This window comes from Triticum aestivum, chromosome 1A, assembly GCF_018294505.1.
Source record: "Triticum aestivum cultivar Chinese Spring chromosome 1A, IWGSC CS RefSeq v2.1, whole genome shotgun sequence".
NCBI classification, from domain to species: Eukaryota; Viridiplantae; Streptophyta; class Magnoliopsida; order Poales; family Poaceae; genus Triticum; species Triticum aestivum.
Genome location: NC_057794.1, coordinates 299,467,738 through 299,477,065, shown reverse-complemented (window position 1 = coordinate 299,477,065; position 9,328 = coordinate 299,467,738).

The following is a 9,328-nucleotide window of genomic DNA, read 5'->3' as shown; positions in this document are numbered from 1 at the left end:
TGTTTTTGCAGGGCATGTTGTGATGTGATATGGTCAAGACGTGATGAGATATAAGTTGTTGTATAACATGATCATGTTTTGTTGAAGTTATCGGCAACTGGTAGAAGCCTTATGGTTGTCTCTTTATTGCATAAGATGCAAGCGCCAAATAATTGCTTTACTTTATCGCTATGCGATGGCAATAGTTGCAAGAGCAATAGTTGGCGAGACGACCATGTGACGACACATTGATATAGATCAAGATGATGGAGATCATGGTGTCATGCCGATGACGATGGAGATCATGACGATGCTTTGGAGATGGAGATCAAAGGCACAAGATGATGATGGCCATATCATGTCACATATTATGATTGCATGTGATGTTTATCTTTTATACATCTTATTTTGCTTAGTTCGGCGGTAGCTTTATAAGATAGTCTCTCACTAAATTATCAAGGTATAAGTGTTCTCCCTGAGTATGCACCGTTGTGAAAGTTCTTCGTGCTGAGACACCACGTGATGATCGAATGTGATAGGCTCTACGTTCAAATACAATGGGTGCAAAACAGTTGCACACGCGGAATACTCAGGTTAAACTTGACGAGCCTAGCATATAACAGATATGGCCTCGGAACACGGAGACCGAAAGGTCGAGCGTGAATCATATAGTAGATATGATCAACATAGTGATGTTCACCATTGAAACTACTCCATCTCACGTGATGATCGGACATGGTTTAGTTGATATGGATCACATGATCACTTAGAAGATTAGAGGGATGTCTATCTAAGTGGGAGTTCTTAAGTAATATGATTAATTGAACTTTAATTTATCATGAACTTAGTCCTGGTAGTATTAGCATATCTATGTTGTAGATCAATAGCTCGCGATGTTGCTCCCCGTTTAATTTTTATATGTTCGTAGAGAAAACTAAGTTGAAAAATGTTAGAAGCAATGATGCAGATTGGATCCGTGATATGAGGATTATCCTCATTGTTGCACAGAAGAATTATGTCCTTGATGCACCGCTAGGTGACAGACCTATTGCAGGAGCAGATGCAGACGTTCTGAATGTTTGGCTAGCTCAATATGATGACTACTTGATGGTTTAGTGCACCATGCTTAACGGCTTAGAATCGGGACTTCAAAGACATTTTGAATGTCGTGGAACATATGAGATGTTCCAGGAGTTGAAGTTAATATTTCAAGCAAATACCCGAGTTGAGAGATATGAAGTCTCCAACAAGTTCTATAGCTAAAAGATGGAGGAGAATAGCTCAAACAGTGAGCATGTGCTCAGATTGTCTGGGTACTACAATCGCTTGAATCAAGTGGGAGTTAATCTTCCATATAAAATAGTGATTGACAGAATTCTCTAGTCATTATCACCAAGTTAGTAGAACTTCGTGATGAACTATAATATGCAAGGGATAACGAAAACGATTCCCAAGCTCTTCGTGATGCTGAAATCGAGAAGGTAGAAATCAAGAAAAGCATCTAGTGTTGATGGTAAACAAAACCACTAGTTTCAAGTAAAGGGACAAAGGGAAGAAAGGGGAACTTCAAGAAGAACGGCAAGCAAGTTGCTGCTCAAGTGAAAAAAAACCAAGTCTGGACCTAAGCCTGAAACTGAGTGCTTCTACTGCAAAGGGACTGGTCACTGTAAGCGGAACTGCCCCAAGTATTTGGCGGATAAGGATGGCAAAGTGAACAAAGGTATATTTGATATATAGATTACTGATGTGTATTTTACTAGTGTTCGTAGCAACCCCTCGGTATTTGATACTGGTTTAGTTGCTAAGAGTAGTAACTCGAAGCGGGAGTTGCAGAATGAATAGAGACTAGTTAAGGGTGAAGTGATGATGTGTGTTGGAAGTGGTTCCAAGATTGATATGATCATCATCGCACACTCCCTATACTTTCGGGATTAGTGTTGAACCTAAATAAGTGTTATTTGGTGTTTGCGTTGAGAATGAATATGATTTGATCATGTTTATTGCAATACGGTTATTCATTTAAGTAAGAGAATAAATTGTTGTTCTGTTTACACGAATAAAACCTTATATGGTTACGCACCCAATGAAAATGGTTCGTTGGATCTCGATCGTAGTGATACACATATTCATAATATTGAAACCAAAAGATGCAAAGTTAATAATGATAACACAACTTATTTGTGGCACAGCCGTTTAGGTTATATTGGTGTAAAGCGCATGAAGAAACTCCATGTTGATGGACTTTTGGAATCACTTGATTATGAATCACTTGATGCTTGCGAACCATGCCTCATGGGCAAGATGACTAAGACTCCGTTCTCCGGAACAATGGAGCGAGCAACTGACTTATTGGAAATAATACATACTGATGTATGCGGTCTGATGAGTGTTAAGGATCACGGCAAGTATCGTTATTTTCTGACCTATCTACTTAATGAAATACAAGTCTGAAACATTTGAAAAGTTCAAAGAATTTCAGAGTGAAGTGGAGAATCATCGTAACAAGAAAATAAAAGTTTCTACTATATGATCGCAGAGGTAAAAATATTTGAGTTAAGAGTTTGGCCTTCAGTTAAAACAATGTGAAATAGTTTCACTACTCACGCCACCTGGAACACCATAGTGTAATGGTGTGTCCGAACGTCATAACCGTACTTTATTAGATATGGTGCGATCTATGATGTCTCTTACCGATCTACCACTATCGTTTTGGGGTTATGCATTAGAGACAGCTGCATTCACATTAAATAGGGCGCCATCTAAATCCGTTGAGACGATATCGTATGAACTATGGTTTGGCAAGAAACCTAAGCTGTCGTTTCTTAAAGTTTGAGGTTACAATGCTTATGTGAAAAAGCTTCAACCTGATAAGCTCAAACCCAAATCGAAGTAGTGCGTCTTCATAGGATACCCAAAAAGAAAATGTTGGGTACACCTTCTATCACATATCCGAAGGCAAGATATTCGTTGCTGAGAATGGATCCTTTCTAGAGAAGGAGTTTCTCTCGAAAGAAGTGAGTGGGAGGAAAGTAGAACTTGATGAGGTAACTGTACCTGCTCCCTTATTGGAAAGTAGTTCATCACAGAAATTTGTTCCTATGACTACTACACCAATTAGTGAGGAAGCTAATGATGATGATCATGTAACTTCAGATCAAGTTGCTACCAAACCTCGTAGGTAAACCAGAGTGAGATCTGCACTAGAGTGGTACGGTAATCCTGTTCTGGAGGTCATGTTACTTGACCATGACGAGCCTATGAACTATGAGGAAGCGATGATGAGCCCAGATTCCGCGAAATGGCTTGAGGCCATGAAATCTGAGATGAGATCCATGTATGAGAACAAAGTATGGACTTTGATTGACTTGCCCATTGATCGGCGAGCCATTGAGATTAAATGGATATTCAAGAGGAAGACGGACGCTGATAGTAGTGTTACTATCTACAAAGCTAGAATTGTCGCAAAAAGGTTTTCGACAAGTTCAAGGTGTTGACTACGATGAGAGTTTCTCACTCGTATCTATGCTTAAGTCTATCCGAATCATGTTAGCAATTGCCGCATTTTATGAAATCTGGCAAATGGATAAACAAAACTGCATTCCTTAATGGATTTATTAAAGAAGAGTTGTATATGATGCAACCAGAAGGTTTTGTCAATCCTAAAGGTACTAACAAAATATGCAAGCTCCAGCGATCCATTTATGGACTGGTGCAAGCATCTCGGAGTTGGAATATACGCTTTGATAAGTTGATCAAAGCATATAGTTTTATACAGACTTGCGGTGAAGCCTGTATTTACAAGAAAGTGAGTGGGAGCACTACAACATTTCTGATAAGTATATGTGAATGACATATTGTTGATCAGAGATAATGTAGAATTATTCTGCAAAGCATAAAGGAATCTTTGAAAGGAGTTTTTCAAAGAAAGACCTCGATGAAGCTGCTTACATATTGAGCATCAAGATCTATAGAGATAGATCAAGATGCTTGATAAGTTTTTCAATGAGTACATACCTTGACAAGATTTTGAAGTAGTTCAAAATGGAACAGTCAAAGAAAGAATTCTTGCTTGTGTTACAAGGTGTGAAACTGAGTAAGACTCAAAGCCCGACCACGGCAGAAAATAGAAAGAGAATGAAAGTCATTCCCTATACCTTGGCCATAGGTTCTATAAAGTATGCCATGCTGTGTACCAAACCTATTGTATACCCTGCCCTGTGTTTGGCAAGGGAGTACAAGAATGATCTAGGAGTAGATCACTGGACATTTGTCAAAATTATCCTTAGTGGAATAAGGATATGTTTCTCGATTATGGAGGTGACGAAAAGGTTCGTCATAAAGGGTTACGTCGATGCAAATTTTGACACAGATCCAGATGACTCTAAATATCAATCTGGATACATATTGAGAGTGGGAGCAATTAGCTAGAGTAGCTCCGTGCAGAGCATTGTTGACATAGAAATTTGCAAAATACTTACGGATCTGATTGTGGCAGACCCGTTGACTAAACTTCTCTCACAAGCAAAACATGATCACACCTTAGTACTCTTTGGGTGTTAATCACATAACGATGTGAACTAGATTATTGACTCTAGTAAACCCTTTGGGTGTTGGTCACATGTCGATGTGAACTATGGGTGTTAATCACATGGTGATGTGAACTATTGGTATTAAATCACATGGAGATGTGAACTAGATTATTGACTCTAGTGCAAGTAGGAGACTGAAGGAAATATGCCCTAGAGGCAATAATAAAGTTATTATTTTATTTCCTTATATCATGATAAATGTTTATTATTCATTCTAGAATTGTATTAACCGGAAACATAATACATATGTGAATACATAGACAAACAGAGTGTCACTAGTATGCCTCTACTTGACTAGCTCGTTGATCAAAGATGGTTATGTTTCCTAACCATAGACATGAGTTATCAATTGATTAACGGGATCACATCATTAGGAGAATGATGTGATTGACTTGACCCATTCTGTTAGCTTAGCACTTGATCATTTAGTTTGTTGCTATTGCTTTCTTCATGACTTATACATGTTCCTATGACTATGAGATTATGCAACTCCCGTTTACCAGAGGAACACTTTGTGTGCCACCAAACGTCACAACGTAACTGAGTGATTATAAAGGTGCTCTACAGGTGTCTTCGAAGGTACTTGTTGGGTTGACGTATTTCGAGATTAGGATTTGTCACTCCGATTGTCGGAGAGGTATCTCTGGGCCCACTCGGTAATGCACATCATTATAAGCCTTGCAAGCATTGCAGCTAATGAGTTAGTTGCGGGATGATGTATTACAGAATGAGTAAAGAGACTTGCCGGTAACGAGATTGAACTAGGTACTGAGATATCGACGATCGAATCTCGGGCAAGTAACATACCGATGACAAAGGGAACAACATATGTTGTTATGCGGTCTGACCGATAAAGATCTTCGTAGAATATGTAGGAACCAATATGAGCATCGAGGTTCCGCTATTGGTTATTGACCGGACACATGTCTCGGTCATGTCTACATAGTTCTCGAACCCGTAGGGTCCGCACGCTTAACGCTACGATGACAGTTATATTATGAGTTTTATGTTTTGATATACCAAAGGTTGTTCGGAATCCCGGATGTGATCGCGGACATGACGATGAGTCTCGAAATGCTTGAGACATGAAGATTGATATATTGGAAGCCTATGTTTGGATATCGGAAGTGTTCCGGGTGAAATCGGGATTTTACCGGAGTACCGGGAGGTTACCGGAACCCCCGGGGGTTTAATGGGCCTACATGGGCCTTAGTGAAAAAGGAGGGAAGCTAAGGAAGTGTGGGGCGCGCCCCCCAAGGCCCAAACCGAATTGGTTTAGGGCAAGGGGGCCGGGCCCCCTCTTTCCTTCTTCCCCCCTCCCAAGTCCTAATCCAACTAGGAAAGGGCGGGGCATATGCCCTGGCCGGCCGCACCCCCCTTGCTCCTTTATATACAGGGGCAGGGGGCACCTTAGAGACACAACATTAGATCATTGATCTCTTAGCCGTGTGCGGTGCCCCCCTCCACTATAGTCCACCTCGATAATACTGTAGCGGTGCTTAGGCGAAGCCCTGCGTCGGTAGAACATCAACATCGTCACCACGCTGTCGTGCTGACGAAACTCTCCCTCAACACTCGGCTGGATCGGAGTTAGAGGGACGTCATCGGGCTGAACGTGTGTTGAACTCGGAGGTGCCGTGCGTTCAGTACTTGATCGGTCGGATCGTGAAGACGTACGACTACATCAACCGCGTTGTGCTAACGCTTCCGCTTTCGGTCTACGAGGGTACGTGGACAACACCCTCCCCTCTCATTGCTATGCATCACCATGATCTTGCGTGTGCGTAGTAATTTTTTTAAAATTACTACGTTCCCCAACAGCTGCAGAGGTCGGGGCACTCACCGGTGACGAGGCCCGACGGCGGCGGGTTCGGGCATACGGCGGATCGAAGCTACGGCGTGGCAAAACCAAAACGAAGGGGTCAGGGGTACGCAGTTGCTCACAACAAACACGATGGTGGCCTCGGTGCGGCGATAGGTGGACGGAGGCGACCGGAACCGACGATGACGTGGCGGAGGCTGAGGCAGAAGAAGCCGGAGTGGATGACAAGGAACTTGGCGATCCGCATGCTGTAGGGGACGTAGGCGACGTAGCGGACGACGAGGAAGCAGCGAGACAAGGTTGGAGAGGCGGAGGTCAACGCGGATCACGCCGGCGACGAGCTCATGCTCCCAGATGCGCTCGGGACATGGCCAAAACGACGGATCTGGTGGCTAAACCTACCAATCGACGGCGGCGGCGGAGGAGGGAAACCCTAGGAGAGACAGGGGACAAGGAGTGGGGGCTTAAGAGGGGCTAGGGCGAGCTCACGCGCTCTCGGGCTCAGGGTCCCCATGGCGACAGCGAGAGGAGATGGAAAAGGTGGGTTCATTCTACAAGGAGGCACCGACAGGTGGGGCTGAGGCGGCCACGTGGCAAGAGGCTAGCGGGGGTGTGCGAGCGAGCGAGTGAGAAAAAGGAGGGGGAGGGGGCCGAGCAGGCTGGCTGGCGCGCTGGGCTCGCTGGCGCGGGGCTAGCTGGGCCTGCCTGGGAGGCCAAGGCCCAGTTGGGGGTTGCTGCTGCCGTTGCTCTGCTTCTCTTCCTTTTCTAATTTTCTTCAGACGGAAAAACAAAAGGAAAAGAATAGGGGAAAAGGAGAGGAGTTTGAGTAATATAAAAATATCCTCATGGTCCTGAATTTGTGTAGCATTTAATAAAATTGCTTTGGTAATTTTTAAAAGTAGAAAAATATTCCAAGTGTGAATAAAATTCAAACTTGATGCATTTTTGAACCCAACCAAAACAATTCTAAAAGAGGTGAAATTTGGCAGGGGGGTTCAAGGCATGGTGCTAGAATTTTGGGAAAAAGTTGAGCATTAGAGGAGGAGGGTAGAGGGGCACTTGCGAAAGAAAGAAAAGAGGGGAAGAGGTGGTGATGAGTGAAGGGGAAGGATGATACTTGGATCCCAAGGATCATCCACAAACAACATGCTAAGATGAAGATGCACATGATGATGCCATGATGCAACAAGATGAACATGAAATGAAATGCATGACACGCAAGCAAATGACAAGGCAACAACAGCGAATAGCTGGAAGACACCTGGCACAACGGTCTCGGGGCGTTACACCATAACTAGTAGCTAGATGGCTTCTTCTCTCTCTTTGATCTTCAATATAATGTTCTCCTCGATGTTCTTGGAGTTCTATCCGGTATAATATTCTTTTGCGGTGTATTGGTCGAGATCCGATGAATTGTGGATTTATGACCACTTTATATATGAATATTATTTGAGTCTTCTCTGAACTCTTTTATGCATGATTAAGATATCTTTGTATTTCTTTTCGAAGTATCGGTTTGGTTTGGCCAACTAGATTGCTTTTTCTTGCAATGGTAGAGGTGTTTAGTTTTGGGTTCAATCTTACATTGTCCTCAGCCACTGACAGAAGGGGTAGCGAGGCACGTATTGTATTATTGTTATCAAGGATAAAAAGATGAGGTTTATATCATATTGCTTGAGTTTATCCATTTACAGCATATCATCTTACTTAAAGCGTTACTCTATTCTTACGAACTTAATACTCTAGATGTATGCTGGATAGCGGTCGATATGTGGAGTAATAGTAGTAGATGCAGGCAGGAGTCGGTCTACTTGTCACGGACGTGATGCCTATATTCATGATCATTGCCTTAGATATCGTCATAACTATGCGCTTTTCTATCAATTGCTCGACAATAATTTGTTTACCCACTGTATGTTTTTCTTTCAAGAGAGAAGCCTCTAGTGAAACCTTAGCCCCCGGGTCTATTTTCCATCATATATTTTCAGATCTATAAACCCAAAAATACCTTGCTGCAATTTATTTATATTTACTTTAATTTGCTCTTTTATTTATTTATTATACCTATCTCTATCAGATCTCACTCTTGTTCGTGACTGTGAAGGGATTGACAATCCCTTTTTCGCATTGTGTGCAAGTGTTTGTTAGTTTGTGTGGGTGCATAGATTGGAGACTTGCTTGTGCCTCCTACTGGATTGATACCTTGGTTTTTAACTGGGGAAAATACTTATCTCTACTTTGTTGCATCACCCTTTCCTTTTCAAAGAAAAAACCAACGCAAGCTCAAGAAGTACCAGGCATCTTCTTTGCACTCAAAGTATGGGTCATATCCTACCACTCCCTCCCGAATACGATTGAACACATGTCTCCTCATATGGAAGCGGCGGCAGAATTGATGTGGTTTGTAGAGCGCGGTGTTCTCAAAGTAATCGACATAGAGTAGGGCGTGGCCGCTCTACCTATTGCGGTTCAAGGCCGGAGCATGATCCAGGATTGATCTCCTAAATCGAGATCGATGCCTAGCAATGTGGTCATTGACGACCAATGCAGCCACCACAAGGTCTTTGTCATCCGAGGATGAACCATCTGATGAATAAATGTAGTTGTGTAAAAAAATACTCATCACACTATCCATAGTACCTTGTGAGCAAAGTATCGAACACCTTGCGGTCGTGGTGGAGACGCGGCCGGGAAGAGCACCTCGAGCTCTCCTCACAGGCAGCAGGCAAGGTTGGCGTTGGTGGGAAGCGCCTTGCGGCTGTTGCAGCGCCTGTCGAAAGGTCTTGGGGTCGATGGGCGTCGTTGGCGGCCGTAACCTCTCTCCGACCGGCTGCAACAACAAAAAGCCACCAACGTCGGTGAAAAAGTCCTTCAAAACACCAGCGTGGGCCGGCTATGGCATGGCGCGATCGTGGTTCGGGTCCGGCAAGAAAGTGAG